Source organism: Triturus cristatus, chromosome 2_2 (assembly GCF_964204655.1).
Source record: "Triturus cristatus chromosome 2_2, aTriCri1.1, whole genome shotgun sequence".
Taxonomy (NCBI): Eukaryota; Metazoa; Chordata; class Amphibia; order Caudata; family Salamandridae; genus Triturus; species Triturus cristatus.
The window spans coordinates 1,247,797,060-1,247,816,002 of record NC_140582.1 but is presented as its reverse complement, the minus strand read 5'-3'; the positions used below and the strand labels follow the sequence as shown (position 1 = coordinate 1,247,816,002).

General features: G+C 55.8%; 1 protein-coding gene across 3 annotated transcripts in view; it reads left to right on the top strand.

Annotated features, from left to right (window-relative positions):
* MRPL45 (mitochondrial ribosomal protein L45) overlaps window positions 1-18,943 on the top strand; it is a 156,490-nt gene that overhangs the window by 93,758 nt on the left and 43,789 nt on the right. The gene's annotated exons all lie outside the window — the stretch shown is intronic.

The window sequence follows — 18,943 nt, the reverse complement described above, 5'->3', positions numbered from 1 at the left end:
GACTCCCCAGAGGTCCGCCTTCCAACATTTGGTGGCCAGCGACGGGATCCGAGCCGGACGCAAATCGTACAGCAAGTAACTCACCCGCTACCTAACCAGACGCAGAATAACCATGAGCAGCCAGGAGACCACCACGACCGCGGGGTTCCAACAAGAACGGTTGGCGGAATATACCCACAAAGAACTCAAACAGTTCTGCAAAGACAAAGGCATTTCGACCACCGGATTAGGCTCAAAAGAGGACATGCAGAAAGCCCTAAGAGCCTGGGTAGAGTCCGAAGTAGCATCGCCCCAAAACGAAGGAACGTCAGAACTAAACGTAGCCTTGCAGCCAACCACGGCCCCGGCAAATGGGGGAAGAAACCGCATGGAAACCGGCCTATCCCCAGAAGAGATCCGGGAGCGGGAGAGGGTCCGGACCCATGAGTTAGAACTCGCACGACTCCGGCTGGACGGAGAACTCCTGCTGGCGGAAAAGAAGTTGGCCCTAGAGCAACTACGGTTGCAAGAAGAGATTGAGGAAAAAAAACGACACAGAGAACTGGAGGAGAAAAAGCTAACCCTCGAGCACGAGCGGAGCCTCAAGGAGCTTGAACTTAAGTCCAAAAAGGGGGAGACCGGCACCCCCGGGAACAAGGACACTCCTCCGCCGACAGAGGCGAAGGTGCATATCCCCAAGGATGTCGTCAAAGAATACTACAAGAACGACGACATCCAACAATGGTTCAAAGCCTACGAAGTGGCCATGACCTCCCATCGGGTACCCCGGAAGGATTGGGGTGCCGGACTATGGGGACGATTGCTCAGCGAGGGTCGAGACACCCTGCTACAGCTCCCGGACGACGTGATGACCTCGTACGATCACATGAAGGAGGCCCTGCTCACCCGCTATGGCCTCACCTCAGAAATGTACCGCCAGCGCTTCCGCGACTGCAAGAAACTCCCTGGTACCACTTGGGTGTAGTACGTCGACTTTTTTAGCAGAGCCCTGGAAGGGTGGGTCAAGGGCAGCAAAGTCACCTCCTACGAGCAGCTGTTCGACCTCATTGTCTGGGAGCATCTCTCCAACAACTGTTTCATCGAGCTAAGACAGCACCTCCTCGACAGCAAACTGACCGAACCGCGGAAGCTCGCCATCGAGGCCGATCGGTGGGTAAACACCCGGGTCCCCCGGAACTCAATGGGGGAGTACCAGCGGAGCGCCACAGGACCCCCCCGCCAGCGCGGCGGCGGAGGAGGGTCAAACCGGAACCGAGATTTTACAGCAGGGCCGCCCCGGAGTCCTCCTCGGGGCCCACCCTCGAACCGCACGTCCCCGACCCTAGCACGAAGGGGGACAACCCCAGCCCGACCAGGACCTCGGCCAACGGTAACCTGCTACAGCTGCCAACAACCAGGGCACTATGCCAGTGACCCCTCCTGCCCCATGAACCGACGAAGCGGGGCCCCCGGGCCCCTGCCCCGACAGCTGGCGGCCACCGCCCTGGGGGACGGGGAGGAGGAGGAAGAGAACACCGACACCGGGTCCACCGAGTGGGAGCCGGCCGCCATGTCCCTCGTATGCCTGGGCAGCCGAGAAATGGTGCCCCAAACCCCCATCCCGAGCAACACCCAGAAATGCCAGCAGTGGGTCACCATTAATGGACGCCGGGCCGAAGCCCTCCGTGACACTGGAGCCAGCGTGACCGCTGTCCACTGCCACCTGGTGACCTCCGAACAGATCCTGCCTCATGTACTGTGCCCCGTCCGGACGGCCGACAACACCGAGAGCATGTGCCGGATGGCCCGGATTCCATTTGAGTGGGGAGGAGTGTCAGGCCTGCTGAAAGTGACCGGCCGCGACGACGCCCCGGTGGACTGCCTCCTGGGGAACGACCTGGAAAGTTCCCCCTGGGCCCAGGTTGAGCGCCGGGAGCACCTAGGGATGCTGGGACTGCCCGAATGGGCCTGCGCCACCACCCGGTCCATGACCGCTCAGGCCCACCGACCAACTGTAGCGGCGACCCCCGACGAGCCCGAGGGGCCCAAACCACCACCTCCCTCGGTCGAGGAGGAACCCGACGCGGATGCCGGGCCGTCCGAACTTCCCCAGAACGAGATTGCCTCCCTCGGCGAACTCCCTGAACTTGCACAATAGCGCCACGACGGAGGCCCCACAAGGGAACAGTTCCAGCAAGAACAGAGAACCTGCCCCTCCCTCGAGGGGACCCGACAGCAGGTGGCCGCCCAGGGCGTCGGTGACCAAACGGGAACGCACTGGGTCTATTGGGACAATGACCTGCTCTACAGCGAGCAGAAGATCGCAGAACTAGGGGCAGGTCGAGGGCTGGTGGTCCCCCTCCGATTCCGAGGTTTCCTCCTCAATCTGGCACATGATGTGCCCCTCGCCGGGCACCTGGGGCAAGACAAAACATACAGCCGCCTGGTGACCCACTTCTACTGGCCCCGAATGCGTAAGGACGTGGACAATCACTGCCGGACCTGCCCGACCTGCCAAGCCAGCGGGAAGACTGGGGGACAGGTCAAAGCCCCTCTCCAGCCCTTCCCCGCCGTCAACACCCTGTTCGAGCAAGTAGGAATCGACATAGTGGGGCCCCTGGACCCCCGAACCGCCCTGGGTCACCGCTTCATCCTCGTCCTAGTCGACCACGCCACCCGATACCATGAGGCCATCCCTCTCCGAACTGTGACAGCCCCCGTGGTGGGCCGGGCCTTGATGGGAATCTTCTCAAGAGTGGGGTTCCCCCGGGAAGTGGTGAGCGATCGAGGTACGAACTTTATATCGAAATACATGCGGTCCCTATGGCAACAATGCGGGGTCACCTACAAGTTCACCACCCCGTACCACCCCCAGGGGAACGGACTAGTCGAACGTTTTAACAGAACCCTGAAAGGGATGATCAAGGGCCTGGAAGAGCCCCTGAGGCGGAAATGGGACGTCCTGCTGCCCTGCCTCCTCTTTGTCTATCGGGAGGTCCCGCAGAAGTCTCTAGGGTTCAGCCCCTTCGAACGCTTGTACGGACACCCTGTCCGAGGTCCCCTCAGCCTGGTCAAGGAAGGCTGGGAGACGAACATCCGAAACGCCCCCCCCCCACCCCCCCCGACGTCTACCGGTACCTCCTGACCCTGCGGAACCAAACCCGGAGGTTCCGGGCACTGGCCGAGGCCAACCTCGAGGCCAGCCAAGAAGACATGAAACGCTGGTATGACCAGAACGCCTCCTCCATTGAATTTGAGCCAGGCCAGCAAGTCTGGGTCATGTCACCCGTGGACCCCTGTGCCCTCCAGGACAAATGGACCGGGCCCTTCAAGGTGGTGGAGAAGAAGAGCCCCGTCACCTGCCTAGTCGACCTGGAGTCCCCCAGGAACCCCCTCCGGGTTCTACACGCAAACCGGCTCGAACCCCACTTTGCCCGAACGGAACTGAGCCTGCTGCTAGCTACCGACGATGGGGGCGAAGGCGACTCCGAGCCCCTACCCGACCTCCTGAGGACCTCCGACCAAGACGGCTCCATAGAGGGCGTCAAACTCTTCACCACCCTGACCTCGGAACAGCGCCACGACTGTCAACAGCTGCTGCAACCCTTCGCTGCCCTCTTCTCCCTCACTACCGGGGTCACTCCCTGGTGCGTCCACGACGTCGACACCGGGGACAGTCCCCCCGGGCGACACCGAGCCTACAGGGTGCCCGACCGAGTGCGTGCCTGCATCCAAGCCGAGGTCGCCAAGATGCTAGCCCTCGGGGGTCATCGAACCTTCCGACAGTCCCTGGGCCAGCCCAGTGGTCCTGGTGCCGAAGGCCGCCGCCCCAGGCACCACCCCGGAACTCCGATTTTGCGTGGACTACCGAGGGTTGAATGCCGTCACCAAGACCGATGCCCATCCCATTCCTCGGGCAGACGAACTAATCAACCGCCTAGGAGCAGCCCGCTACCTAAGCACCTTCGACCTCACTGCCGGATACTGGCAGATCAGGCTTACCCCCGGCGCCCGTGAGCGATCCGCCTTCTCCACTCCCGATGGGCACTACCACTTTCGGGTGATGCCCTTCGGCATGAAGAATGCCCCGGCAACCTTCCAAAGACTAGTGAACAAGGTCCTGGCCGGACTGGAAGCGTTCAGCGCCGCCTACCTGGACGATATTGCCGTATTCCGCAGCCACTGGGCCGAGCCCCTGGGGCACCTCAGGGAGGTTCTGGCCGCCCTCCAGAGAGCCGGACTCACGAGAAAGGCCAGCAAATGCCAGCTAGGCCAGGGATCCGTGACCTATCTGGGTCATCAAGTGGGGAGCGGCCAGGTGGCTCCCCTCCAGCCAAAAGTTGACGCCATTAAGGCCTGGGAGCCCCCAGCCACCCAAACCGCTGTCCGGGCCTTCCTGGGCCTCACGGGCTATTACCGGCGGTTCATCCAAAACTATGGGAGCATTGTGGGACCCCTCACGGAGCTTACGTCCAAGAAGCAACCCAAAAAGGTGAACTGGACGCCCCGCTGCCAGGCGGCCTTCGAGACCCTCAAGACAGCAATTTGTACCGCTCCTGTGCTGCAAGCCCCTGACTACAGCGGGGAATTCATAGTACAGACTGATGCCTCGGAGTACGGGGTTGGGGCGGTCCTGTCCCAAGTAAATTCGGAAGGCCTTGACAGACCAGTGGCCTTCATCAGCCAGCGACTGCTGCCCCGAGAGCAGAGATGGGGCACCATCGAGCGAGAGGCCTTCGCCGTGGTATGGGCCCTCAAAAAGCTCCGGCCCTACCTCTTCGGCACCCACTTCCGGGTCCAAACCGACCACCTGCCCTTGCGGGGGTTAATGCAAATGAGAGGGGAGAACCCGAAGTTGTTGCGATGGTCCATCTCTCTGCAAGGGATGGACTTCACAGTGGAACACCGGCCCGGCAACGACCACGCCAATGCCGACGGCCTGTTCCGTTTCTTCCGCCTTGGCGAGGAGAACCCCAAGGAGATGGGTGACTCTCCCTGCCTTCGGCTGGGGGGGGACGCCTGTTGGACCCGGCCTCGTGGCGTGGTCCTGGCCCCCTTGTCTGGCCAACCGGGGACCTCTTCACCCTTCGGGGCCCCCCCTGGATTGTACACATCGACCCGCACCAGCCAACGTGACCCGGCCCCTCCCGGCCGCGGCCCCAGCGAAACCCCGACATGGAGGCACCAAGATCCGGCCAGGGGGCACCACGTGGCCAATCCCCCGATCCCAGAGGAGGGGAGTTTCGATGGGACCCCCAACCGGCCCCCAACGCCTGGGTGTGATCGCTCTCCGGCCTCCCTTGGCACTGGCGCCTCTCCCGCTGGGCGTCTGGCCTCTCCCAGTCCGGCCTCTCCGCCCCCCCCCCCCCCCGGACGCAAGGGTCCGGACATCAAAGGGCTCCAGACCTATATCTGGGGCGGACCCGCACCAGGACAGTAGTTGTATCCTGGAGTCGAGAGCCCTGCTGTTCGGATCGCGGCTGACCCTACGGAGAAAAGTCTCTTGCCTGGAACTGTACCTTGAGCCCTGCTGACTGTGTCGCGGCTCCGCCTTGCTGAGAATAAGATCCTCACGGAACCCATCGGAGCCCTGCTGACGCCGTCGCGGCCCAACCTCGCTGAACTACCATCGGAGCCCTGCTGACTTCGTCGCGGCTCGAGCTAGCTGAACTGACCCGCCGAGCCCTGCTGACTTCCTCGCGGCTCGACCTCTTTGAGCCGCCCTTGTGTCCGGCACCCGACGCTCCGACTCCCGGAGTCCCCCCCCCAGCTTGAGGCTTAATACCTGGGCGCAGGGTACCCCCGTACCAGGCTGAAACTGAGACTGTCCCGCTACCCCTTTCCCCCAAAGACATTGAGACTCTTTGCCGATCCCTCGATCCACCTGTACATATGGCCAAAGTAACCTACGATAATTACCGATAAAGATATATGAGAACTGATACCTGTGTCGAGTCTTGTGTGGTGGTGTTACTGAGCTAGTACGATTATAGGGGAAGGACCTCTCCTAGGAGGCTTCTCAGCGGCGCTCGGCTACTTCCTTGCGGTAAGGAGGCCCACTGGGTGGTCCCGCCGACTCCCCAGAGGTCCGCCTTCCAACATTGGCCAAATGATCTTTCCAGCTCATCCGACTATTAACCCTAACACCCAAATAATCGAAGGAATCTACCAGCTCCAAGGGCTCACCATTGAGCGAGAGATTATTCCTGAATCTATTAGAGGGTGATAAGGCCATGAGCTTTGTTTTAGAGGTATTGATAGTAAGACCTCTATCGGTACACAACGCACAAACGATTCAGGAGTTTTTGGAGACCTGCGGGGGGTTTTGAGATCAAAATGGTATCATCCGCGAAGAGTAGGGTAGGTGTTTTTTCCCCTGCCAGAGATGGCGCATCTGCCGGATCCTCTCTCAGATGGTCCACCACTCCATTCACAAAGAGAGAGAACAGGGTCGGTGCCTTAACACATCCCTGGCGTACTCCCCTCTTCACGGGTACCCTCTCTGTCAGTTGTCCTTGGGTGCCCCATCTGATCCTCGCATAGTTCCCCTCATGGAGTTTCACAATGAAACCCAAAAGTGGTCCTGGGATACCCATCTTCTCTAGAATTTCCCACAACCTTGCACGGGGGACCAGGTCGAACGCCATCCTGAGATCTATGAAAGCCAGGTATAAACTACCTTTGTTGATGGTAACTGTCTTCCAATAGATCGCAAAGAAGCGAAAGACCTGGTCCATCGTGCCCACCTTTTGGCGGAACCCAGCTTGGAAGTGAGAGAGAACATGCTCCTCTTCCATCCAGACACCTACCCTCATGATGATGACCCTACCAACCACCTTCTGGATCACGTCAATCAGACTGATCGGTCTGTAGTTGGCAGGGTCATCTCTGGCACCCTTCTTGAACACAGTTATCACCTCTGCTCCCTTCCACGAGTCTGGCACGGGATATCCCTTAGAAATCAGGTTTATTATTTGGGCAATAAGTTTAGCCCAAGCTACGGGTTCTTCCAGAAGGAGATCCCCTGGAATCCCATCAGGGCCAGCGGCCTTCTTCGGGGTCAAGTGTCTAATGGCCAATACCACCTCTGAAGCCAAAAATGGTTCTTCAAACATCATAATGGATGGGACCCTACTCACAGGGTCAGAAGGGGAGGAGGAAGTCGCTTCTAACCCACCGTAGAGAGCAGAGAAATGGCTATACCATTGTTGGCTTGTTATATGATTAACTATTGGAGGCTTTTTACGCTGCCTAGCCTTATTAATCATTTCCCAAAACAACGAAGAGTTCTTCAATTTGGAAGCACATTTAAGATCCTGCCAAAATTGTTCTTCCCATTCTCGTTTGGCCAGCATCAGTGCCTTTGCATAATCCTTCCTAGCTGCTCTAACTAGGGGTTGACTCTTTTTACGTAGGGCCGTTATTAACTCTTTCCTTTTTACCTTACACATATCTGAGTACCAAGGGTTGCTGGTTTTGGGCGGTTTATTTCCCATACTGCCGTTTTTACCCTGGATTACAAAGTACTTCCCTACTTCCTCTACTGTGTGTTTGTAGGCCAGTGTAAATGATGATCCCTGGGCACTACCTGTTTCCGATTCAAGATCCGTCAGGTCTACTACATACGCCCGAATCCTTGCCAAATTTTCAACCTGGGGTTGAACCTTGTCCCATTTCAGCCTACGGTTACCATTGTATGGGACAACCTCGTTGGTTGTCCTCAGGGGGGCATTCTTCCCACAACCTTTTTGGTTGCCCCACCTTAACTTCATACACAGGGGGTTATGATCACTGTCCTGTGAGGGTACCACCACCATATCTATTAGATCACACCACAGGGTGACATCCAATAGAATATAATTGATTCTAGACGGACCGCTAAGCCTATTAAAGGTCATTGCTCCCGCACGGTCAGAAAATGACCTACCATTCAATGCTCTTAGATTATGTTCCACTGTGAGGGCATTGATTTGAATTGCCCTTGGTGACCATTTTTTAATTGGGGCAAGTGTCAGGGCCGGGATGGACCATCTGGAGTCCTCCTCCTCGATACCCAGGGGGTCATCCCCACCAAGGGGTTCAAATGTGCAATTAAAATCCCCACTCACAATAATTTTGGAGCTTGGGGGGCAGTTGGCTAATGCCTGATCTAAAATCGTTACTGTACTTGAGGTTGTGTTCCCCGGGGTCCCTCTGGAATAGATATTAAATAAATCTATCCTACTGCCTTTTTTTTGTTCTACAAATGAGAGGTGTTGAATGTCCCTACTCGCTAAATCGTAGGTAGAAACATCCCAATTCAATTCTATTTTAACCCACACATGTAAACCCCCTGCTGGTCTGCCCTTCCCACAACGTTGAGCAGGCAGAAAAAAGGTTGCGTAACCAAGTTTGTGTACAGGAAACAAGCTCCAAGTCTCTTGGAACATACATACATCAAACTTCTCGATGAAGGTGTTCCATTCTGGGAGAACCAACTTTTTTTGTAATCCAGCCACATTCCAAGATACGATGTGGATAGCCTCATTACCTGTTGCAAACAGGTCAGTATTAACCCCCTTTTTCCCACCCAGCACACAAGGGATAGAATCATTAGAAGCTTCTAATGGGCATATTAATTTAGGCGATGGACAGCCATCGACACTGCACCCCGGAGACTGAGGAAGAGTGGTAGTTACAATCCCTCCAGTAACAAATCTATTGCCCACCGTTGAGGCCTTGTTCCCAATATCAGATCTAATGGCCTCTCTGTGGATCTCGCATTCACTACCCACTGGGCTAGCGGCACCTGAGCTGCCCTCCCTGCCCAGCATTAACTGTAATCTTCAATCACATTCATCCATACCGATGAACACATCAAACCTATTCTCTACCTCCAGGGGAGTAAAGGGTCTCAAATGGTCCATTCTCATGTTGACATTTCTGTTACCTCTCGGGGGCACGATGTTCCACCCTAAATTGTCAGCAACAGGAGCTATATGTGGGCCATATGCCAAATACCTACTAGTGGGTACTATAGGTAAGTTTGTAAGAATTGGAGCCTGTTTACTTATATGGGATAAAGGGAACACCAGAGATCTAGGGTAGAAATATGTCAAGGCACGTGGGGTAATACAGTTGTTACCATTTCCCATAGGCCAGTTCAGTATGTAATCAACTGCACGTGGGTCTCTAAAGTTAACTACAACTATATCTCCCTCGATGTCTTTACATCTACCGCCCAACCAGGGGAGACGCCTAACATGCATTATCTCACCATTGATATTCTTTGTGATTGGTCTATGTAAACTGAGCCAATGCATGGTTTTGTTTTTCAACTGGGTGAACCCTTCTCTATTATTATCTACCAGTGGTGGCACCCCCGTTAAGACAACCACTAGGGGCTCAGCTTCTGGTGGTAGATCTACTTGTGGCCCATTATTCACCAGAGCCCTATAGTCATTGTTACTTCCCCGCTCTTCTCCCTTGTTCCCAGGGGGTACCTTTGCTCTTCCCCCAGGGGGGGGCATTAGCTGAATTCCCGACCATAGTATTTACAATCTTAGGGGGCAATAAACCTTGGTGGTTTAGAGCTAACTGGTTAGAGGACTGGGGTGTAGCTTTAATAAATTGGGGTATGCCATTAGGTGCATCAATAGTAGATAGTGGGTCTATGGGGGTAGAAGGAACGGCCACATTCACCTGGGCTTTGACCAAATCGACCTTCCTGCTTATAACGGATTCTATATCCGCAAGTCGTTTCTCCACCCTCTTCAGGCTCTCAATAATGGGCAAGATGAGAGACCTAATGAGATGGCCCAGGTTGTCATGTGGGGCAACGGAGGGGGCTGTCATCAGCAGTGGTTCATCGGCAGAGGAGGGTGCCATCAGTAGTGATTCAACGGGGGTAGAAAATAATTCGGAGCTGTTCACATCCGATTCGTGGCCTACAATAGGAGTAAAGGATGCCAAAATAGGCAAGATTACTGGTTCAACCACTTTCCCCGGTGTGGGTCTGGCAGTCAACTTTGTATGCTTCCCAAACTCAGAGTGGCTAATCTTAGATTTAACCGGCCCGCACCCTTCTTACGTCTTATTTTACTTGGTGGTGGGCCATGAGTTTTAACCACTTCAGCTTTCTTAGGGTTCTTCCTAGCCGGTTTACCACAGCTGGGAGTGAGTGTATTTGAGACAGCGGATATACCAATAGAACTGTGGAAGGGAGTAACACTAACATCCAGGTCAATAGGGGTACACTGTGTAAGGGTACAATCCCGAAATATGGGGCACTCTCCTGCGAAGGAGGATCATCATTATCATTGAGTCCACCTTTATCTTGGGGGGGGTGACTGGGGTATGAAAACTTCTGGAGCCCTAAGTTTTAAACTTTCAACTGAGCGACGACGCTCAGTCCTACGCTCGGCCAATGATTTTTCCCTGACCTCATCCAGCTGAACCCTTGAGGTATTTGTCTAAAGAACCATTTATCAAGCCCCCCGGTTTTTCCGAAGTGACTTTATCCGAAACCTGGGCCATTGCAGCAATACTGTCGGGAGATGCAGATGAACACAGGAATATAAATAACAATCAAAGGGACCGAGCCCAGCCCGGCCTCACTCGGCCTCTGAGTGCCTTAGAGGGCCCGCCCTTTGCCCGGGCTTCGCCCCGGTCTGCGCCTCGCACGCGTCCCGCTCACGCGAGACTAAGTGTGGCTAAAGTAGACAGAGGGTGGAGTCGGGAAGAGGAGCCAGGTGCACCAACTGATTAATGCGCAAAGCGCACTGGTCCTCGCAGTCCCAAAGATTAAAATGTTCTTAAAAACACTCGTTCCCTCCTCTGCAGCCGGTCGGGTCCTCCGTGGCAAGCCCCGCAAGTGAAGGGGTTATACAAATTGACTTTATCCATGCAGATGCATAAAAACAAGTGCTTGGGTCTGCGCTGGGACCTTATAAGTGTTTAGTTATCCAGCACAATATCTTTGGTGCAACAACATCAACCGTTGCATGGCTAAACACTTATAAGGTCCCAAAGGCAAGACCTATTGGCTATGCCAATGCTTGTTTTAAATGCTGGAAGTGACCCTGTTGCTGTACTCAACTAGCTTTTGTACAGACAGTGGTCATATTCAAATCAAACTGCCTTCACCCCCACCACTCCCATTTTTGTGCGGCCTTTTCTTTGTATTTCTTTTTTTCTATTGTGTGCCTGCAGCGGCTGCAGTATGTATTCCCAGGGTAGAGGCGATGGTAAAATGCCTGGCGGCACGGTGTCTGAAATATTATGTCCCCACACTCATGATTTGGCATGCAAACATTTCAAACCGCAGTAAATCATCTTTTGATGTACTTTTATTAATTGGTTAACTGGCTTTTACAAAAAAAAGTAAGTGCAGTTACTAAAATACTACGGGCCCGATTCACAGAACTAACTTAAGACAAAATCCTAAACTTACTACCATTTTCGTATTCACAGAAGGCACTTACTCATTTTGGTATTCACAGAAGACACTTACTCACTTCGGTATTCACAGAAGTTAGGAGTCCTAACTTTAGGACTCCTAAATGCCTTCTGTGAATACCGAAAGTCTTACAATTAGGATTTTTCTCAGTTTAGGAGTCCTAAAGTTAGGACTCCTAACTTCACTACTACTAAATTGAGAAAAATCCTAATTTTAAGGCTTTCGGTATTCACAGAAGGCATTTAGGAGTCCTAAAGTTAGGACTCCTAACTTCTGTGAATACCGAAATGAGTAAGTGCCTTCTGTGAATATGAAAATGGTAGTAAGTTTAGGATTTTGTCTTAAGTCAGTTCTGTGAATCGGGCCCTACATATTTAAAGCCATTTGCGCGTAATTACTTCATCTTTCTTAAAACAATATAAAAAATACCCTCCTATAGTAGCCACATTTTTGGCTTTTTTAATAGAACTCAAAGAGCGGTATAACTACGTAGCCAATTTATTTCATTTTCTTGTGTTAAAAGGGAAAGCGCTGTTTGCGCATGAAAATACTGCTTGTCAGTAAATGTTTCCCGAAGGGCGGCTTTTGTGCTCTCTGAATAAGACCATAGAAGTGATGGAAGGCTTATTTTGTGATTACAGAACCCATATACTCTTAAATCATTTGAGTATTTAGTCCACATACTCTTGATGGGCCAAACAGGCAAACCCATAAATCTAGCCCTGTTGTATCCTATTCAACAGGTGGTTTATGACCTCACATACCTCTGAGAAGCCGTAATCACATTGAGTTAATAAATCACTGAAGAAATCTGATGATTACAGTATTTTTGCCAGAAGCTCTACGAAGCGATTGTGCGGAGTTCTCAGCAAATTCATCTGTCACAAATGTTGCTCTAGAAGTGGGAAGTGCACAAGAGCCAAATACATGACCTCATTTCAGGAGGACTAATGACCAACTGAGTTACATTTATATCCATTGTATGAAATGTATCTTATTTCAATATCTTGAAAATCTAGTGCGATGTGACTAGAGTCGGCCTATGTTGGATCCTGTGCTAGAAGCCGTGGTTCATATGTAGAGCAGGCAGCACCTAGCACGCAGCTGGGCCAGGATCTTGCCTCATTACCTCTTCCATTGAATGCCATAAGAGCGCACACGCCACATCCTTCAAATATACGAGTTGAAACCAGAGACTTCCAAGTGACGTGTCTACCAAGGAGTAGATGATCTAGCTGCTAGCAAGGTTCTTTGTGTTTGGGCCTCGGTTTCAGAGATGACTGTGTCTATGCTTGGTTGACATGGTTGCCACTCAGGTGGATTGAGGCAGAGTGAGAGAACAGTCCTGTCCACTCCATGTACTGCCCCTTTGATCCACAAGAGCGTTGCATTTCCCAAACTGAACACAGAATGAAGCCGCAATGTTATAAGATGCACGTTCTCTTAATAGTCTTGTAGGCCAAGCTGGTGATCCTAGACCCATTCCTGGAAGTACCTGTAAATCGCTGAAGAACGGATTGTTGTTATGCCTAAATGAACCATAAGGGTGTATTTAAAGTGAACCTTTCTGTCCTTGTTTTATACCTGTCGTGGGTTCCCAAGACCTGCTTTTTATTCAATGTCTTGCCGTGTCCATCTTGTGTTTGTCCCTGCCCTGGACCATAGGCTGTTAACCGTCCTCTGACGTGTGTCCTTCCTTTGCTGACTTTTAGGGACTCATGGAGCTATTTTTTCTTTTTCTTTAAGCACTCCTTGAGAGTGCTTGTGTTGTCCAGCTCTCTCTTCTCCTTATCCTCCCCCAAACACCTACCTGCTTCTCCCAACCCTTTGTGTTGTTCTTTCCCCTGCGCTCCTTGTTGCTCTCTGTGCTTGACCCACAAGCCCCTGTCACCCTCGTGCTCTGTGTTCCTCTTGTTTGCTGGGCCCTGTGAACCCTCATCTCTCTTCCACACCCCCACCCTCTTGATATTTTGCGCCCAAACAAAATAGTAATTTGTAATTTTCCAATCCAAGTAGTGTCCACAATCTTCAATTGGCAAATCGAAAACAAACAAGGAAGCCCGCATCATTCTACTGGTGCGCATGTGTAGTGGTGTGTGAGTTCGCTAGAGGAATGATGCGCCCTGGTGCATCGTCATGCCTGTTTACAACATTTTTTTTTTAACATTAATGTTGTACTGCATTAGGAAATGTTAGAAGGGCGGCCCCCGGGGGCTAGATGGTGTCGGACTGACCACCCCGAGAGGCACCGTTCCGTTAGGAAGTAGCCGAGCGCCGCTGAGAAGCCTCCTGGGCGAGGTCCTTCTCCTAGGATCGTACAGCCAAGTAATCCCCCCCACCACAAAGGAACACAACAAGGGTATCAAATCGTACAAGTCTTTATCGGTTACAAAAGGCAGGTTTCTGTGGCAATATCTACAGGTGGATCGAGGGATCCCAAAGAGTCTCGGGGTCGTTCAGGGACGGGGTAGCGGGACAGTCTCAGTACCAGCCTGGTACGGGAACACCCTGCGCTCAGCTCTCAATCCTCGAGCTGGGGGGGGGTTCCGGGAGCCGGGACGTCGTCCGCAGGGCTCGGAGGGTTGCCTCGTTGAGGTCGAGCCGCGACGAGGTCAGCAGGGCTCCGATGGTCACTCCTTCGAGGTGGAGCCGCGACGAGGTCAGCAGGGCTCGAGGTCCGCGTTTCAGGCAATGAGTCTCTCTCTGTAGGGTCAGCCGAGATTCGATCAGCAGGGCTCTCGACTCCAGGATACAACTACTGTCCTGGTTGTGGGTTGCTCCAGATATATGTCTGGAGCCCTTTGATGTCCGGACCCTCGCGCCGGGGGGGGCCGGAAGGGCCGGGATGGGAGAGTCCAGACACCCAGCGGGGGGTGGAGCCATCGCCCAGGGAGGCCGGAGGGCGATCGGGCCCAAGCGTCGGGTGCCGGCGGGAGGCCCCATCGAAACTCCCCTCCTCCGGGATCTGTGGAGTGGCCACTCGACTCCCTTGGGTCGGGTCTTGTCGCCTTGATGTCGGGGCTTCGCGGGGACCGAGGCCCGGGCGGGCCGCGTCGCGAAGGCTGATGCGGGTAGCGGGGTACAATCTCGGGGGGCTTCGAAGGGTTGGGGTTGCCCCCGTTTGGACTGGTAGGAGGGTTCGGGACCACGCCACGAGGCCGGGTCCAACAGGCGTCCCCCCCCAGCAGAAGGCAGGGAGAGTCACCCATCTTCTTGGGTGTTCTCCTCGCCGAGGCGGAAGAAGCGAGATAGGCCGTCTGCGTTGGCGTGGTCGTTGCCGGGCCGATGGTCTACAGTGAAGTCAATCCCCTGCAGAGAGATGGACCATCGCAACAACTTCGGGTTCTCGCCCCTCATCTGCATTAACCACCGCAAGGGCCGGTGGTCGGTTTGGACCCGGAAGTGGGTGCCGAAGAGGTAGGTCCGGAGCTTCTTGAGGGCCCACACCACGGCGAAGGCCTCCCGTTCAATGGTGCTCCATCTCTGCTCTCGGGGCAGCAGGCGCCGGCTGATGAAGGCCACCGGCTGGTCAATCCCCTCAGAGTTCACTTGGGACAAGACAGCCCCGACTCCGTATTCCGAGGCGTCAGTCTGTACCATGAACTCTTTGCTGTAGTCGGGAGCTTGTAGCACGGGGGCGGTACACATTGCTGTCTTGAGGGTCTCGAAGGCCGCCTGACAGAGGGGCGTCCAGTGCACCTTCTTTGGTTGTTTCTTTGAGGTGAGCTCCGTGAGGGGGCCCACAATGCTTCCGTAGTTCTTAATGAACCGCCGGTAATAGCCCATGAGTCCCAGGAAGGCCCTTACAGCGGTTTGGGTGGCTGGGGGCTCCCAGGCCATGATGGCGTCGATCTTTGGCTGGAGGGGAGCCACCTGGCCGCTCCCCACTTGATGTCCCAGATAGGTTACGGATCCTTGGCCTATATGACATTTGCTGGCCTTTATTGTGAGCCCGGCCCTTTGGAGGGCGGTCAGAACCTCCCAGAGGTGCTTCAGGTGTTCGGCCCAGTGGCTGCTGAACACCGCAATATCGTCCAGGTAGGCGGCCCTGAATGCTTCTAGGCCGGCCAGTACTTTGTTCACTAGTCTTTGGAAGGTCGCCGGGGCATTCTTCATGCCGAAGTGCATCACTCGGAAGTGGTAGTGGCCATCGGGGGTGGAGAACGCAGAACGCTCTTGGGTGCCCGGGGTGAGCCTGATCTGCCAGTACCCGGCGGTGAGGTCAAAGGTGCTAAGGTAGCGGGCTGCTCCTTAGTTCATCTGCCCGAGGAATGGGATGGGCATCGGTTTTGGTGACGGCATTTAATCCCCGATAGTCCACGCAAAACCGGAGCTCCGGGGTGGTGCCCGGGGCGGCCGCTTTCGGCACCAGGACCACAGGGCTGGCCCAGGGACTGTCGGAGGGCTCGATGACCCCCAGGGTCAACATCTTGGCGACCTCGGCGTGGATGCAGGCCCGCACCCGGTCGGGGACTCAGTAGGCTCGGTGTCGCACGGGGGGGACTGTCCCCGGTGTCGACGTCGTGGACGCCCCATCGGGTGACTCCAGGATTGAGGGAGAAGAGAGCAGCGAAGTGATGCAGCAGTTCTTGACACTCTTGGCGCTGTTCCGCAGTCAGGGTGGCGGAGAGGATGACTCCCTCTACGGAGCCGTCCTTTTCGGAGGTTCTCAGGAGGTCGGGTAGGGGCTCGGAGTCGTCCTCGGCCCCATCGTCCGTAGCCATCAGCAGGCTATGTTCCGTTCGGGCAAAGTGGGGTTTGAGCCTGTTGGCGTGGAGGACCCGGAGGGGGTTCCTCGGGGACTCCATGTCGACCAGGTAGGTGACGGGGCTCTTTTTCTCTACCACCTTGAAGGGCCCGGTCCATTTATCCTGGAGAGCACAGGGGTCAACGGGCGACATGACCCAGACCTGCTGGCCTGGCTCGAACTCGATGGAGGAGGCGTTCTGGTCATACCAGCGTTTCATTTCCTCCTGGCTGGCCTCGAGGTTGGCTTCGGCCAGTTCCCTGAATTTCCGGGTTTGATTTCGCAGGGTCAGGAGGTACCGGTAGACGTCGGGCGGAGCATCCTGGACGGTAGTCTCCCAGCCTTCTTTGACCAGGCTGAGGGGGCCCCGGACAGGGTGTCCGTACAAGAGTTCGAAGGGGCTGAACCCCAGAGACTTCTGCGGGACCTCCCGATAGGCAAACAGGAGGCAGGGCAGCAGGACGTCCCATTTGCGTCTGAGGGGCTCCTCCAGGCCCTTGATCATTCCTTTCAGTGTCCGGTTAAATCGTTCGACTAGTCCGTTCCCCTGGGGGTGGTATGGGGTGGTGAATTTGTAGGTGACCCCGCATTGTTGCCACAGGGACCGCATGTACTTTGAGATGAAGTTCGTGCCTCGGCCGCTCACGACCTCCCGGGGGAACCCCACTCTGGAGAAGATTCCCATTAAGGCCCGGCCCACTACGGGGGCCGTCACTGTTCGGAGAGGGATGGCCTCAGGGTATCGGGTGGCGTGATCGACCAGGACGAGGATGAAGCGATGTTCTTGGGAGGTTCGGGGGTCCAGGGGCCCCACGATGTCGATCCCCACCCGCTCGAACGGGGTGTTTACTATTGGAAAGGGCTGGAGCGGGGCTTTGAATTTTCCCCCACTCTTCCCGCTGGCTTGGCAGGTCGGGCAGGTGTGGCAATGGTTGTCCATGTCCTTCCGCATTCGGGGCCAGTAGAAGTGGGTCACCAGGCGGCTGTAGGTTTTGTCTTGCCCCAGGTGTCCGGCGAGGGGCACATCATGCGCCAGATTGAGGAGGAAGTCTCGGAATCGGAGGGGGACCACCAGCACCCGGCTGGCCCCCAGTTCTGCGGTCTTCTGTTCGCTGTAGAGGAGGTCATTGTCCCAATAGACCCAGTGGGTCCCTGTTTGTTCTCCGGTGGCCTGGGCGGCTGCTTGCTGTCGGGTCCCTTCGAGGGAGGGGCAGGTTTTCTGTTCTTGGCGAACTGCTCCCTGGTGGGGCCACCTTCTTGGCGCCATTGGGCGAGTTCGGGTAGGTCGCCGAGCGTGGCAACCTCGTCCGGGGGGACTTCTGGTGGCCCGGACTGAGCGTCTGCTTCTTCTTCGACGGGGGGGGGGGGGGTGCCGGTTCGGGCCACTCCGGCTCCTCGGGGGGAGCAGGTGTGCTCGGCTGGATGGCCCGGGCTGTCGTGGACCGGGTGGTTGCGCAGACCCACTCGGGCAGTCCCAGCATTCCCAGATGCTCTCGACGTGGGCCCAGGGGGAACTTTCCAGGTCGTTCCCCAGGAGGCAGTCTACGGGGGCGTCATCGCGGACGGTCACCTTCAGCATGCCCGACGCTCCCCCCCACTCGAAGGGAATCCGGGCCATCTGGCACAAGCTCTCGGTGTTGTCTGCCGACCGGACGGGGCTTAGTACATTAGGCAGGATCTGTTCGGGGGTCACCAAGTGGCAGCGGTCGGCTGTCACGCTGGCTCCGGTGTCGCTTAGGGCTTCGGCCCGGCGTCCATTAATGGTGACCCACTGTTGATACTTCTGGGTGTTGCTCGGGATGGGAGCCCGGGGCACCATTTCCCGGCTGCCCAGGCATACCAAAGTCATGGCGGCGGGTTCCCATTCGGCGGGCTCTGCGTCGTCGTTCTCTTCATCTTCTCCCCCTTCGCCCAGGGCCGTGGCCGCCAACTGGCGGGAGGGTGGCCCGGTGGTCCCGGCTCGTCGGTTCACGGGGCAGGTCGGGTCACTGGCATAGTGCCCTGGCTGTTGGAAGTTGTAGCACGTTACCGTCGGTCGAGGCCCTGGTCGGGCTAGGGGGGGCCCTCTTGGGGCGAGGGACGGGGACGTGCGGTTCGGGGGCGGTCCCCGGGGAGGACTCCGGGGCAGCCCGGCTGGAAAGTCTCTGTTCCGGTTCGCTCCCCCTCCTCCGCCGCGCTGGCGGGGGGGCCCCGTGGTGTTCCGTTGGTACTCCCCCATCGAGTTCCGAGGGACCCGGGTGTTCACCCATCGATCGGCCTCGGCGGCGAGCTTCCGCGGCTCGGTCAGCTTGCTGCCGAGGAGGTGCTGTCTCAGCTCGACAAAGCAGTTGTTGGAGAGGTGTTCCCATACAATGAGGTCGAACAGCTGTTCGTATGAGGTGACTTTGCTGCCCTTGATCCACTCTTCCAGGGCCCTGCTGAAAAAGTCTACGTATTCCACCCAGGTGGTGCCGGGGAGCTTCCTGCAGTCCCTGAAGCGCTGGCGGTACATCTCTGGGGTGAGACCATAGCGGGTGAGCAGGGCCTCCTTCATATGGTCATAAGAGGTCATCACTGCGTCTGGGAGCTGTAGCAGGGTGTCTCTGCCTTCGCTGAGGAACCGTCCCCATAGGCCGGCACCCCAATCTTTCCGGGGTACCCGATGGGCGGTCATGGCTACCTTGTAGGCCTTGAACCATTGTTGGATGTCGTCGTTCTTGTAATACTCTTTGACGACATCCTTGGGGATATGTACTTTTGCCTCGGCCGTCGGAGGGGTGTCCCTGTTTCCGGGGGCGCCG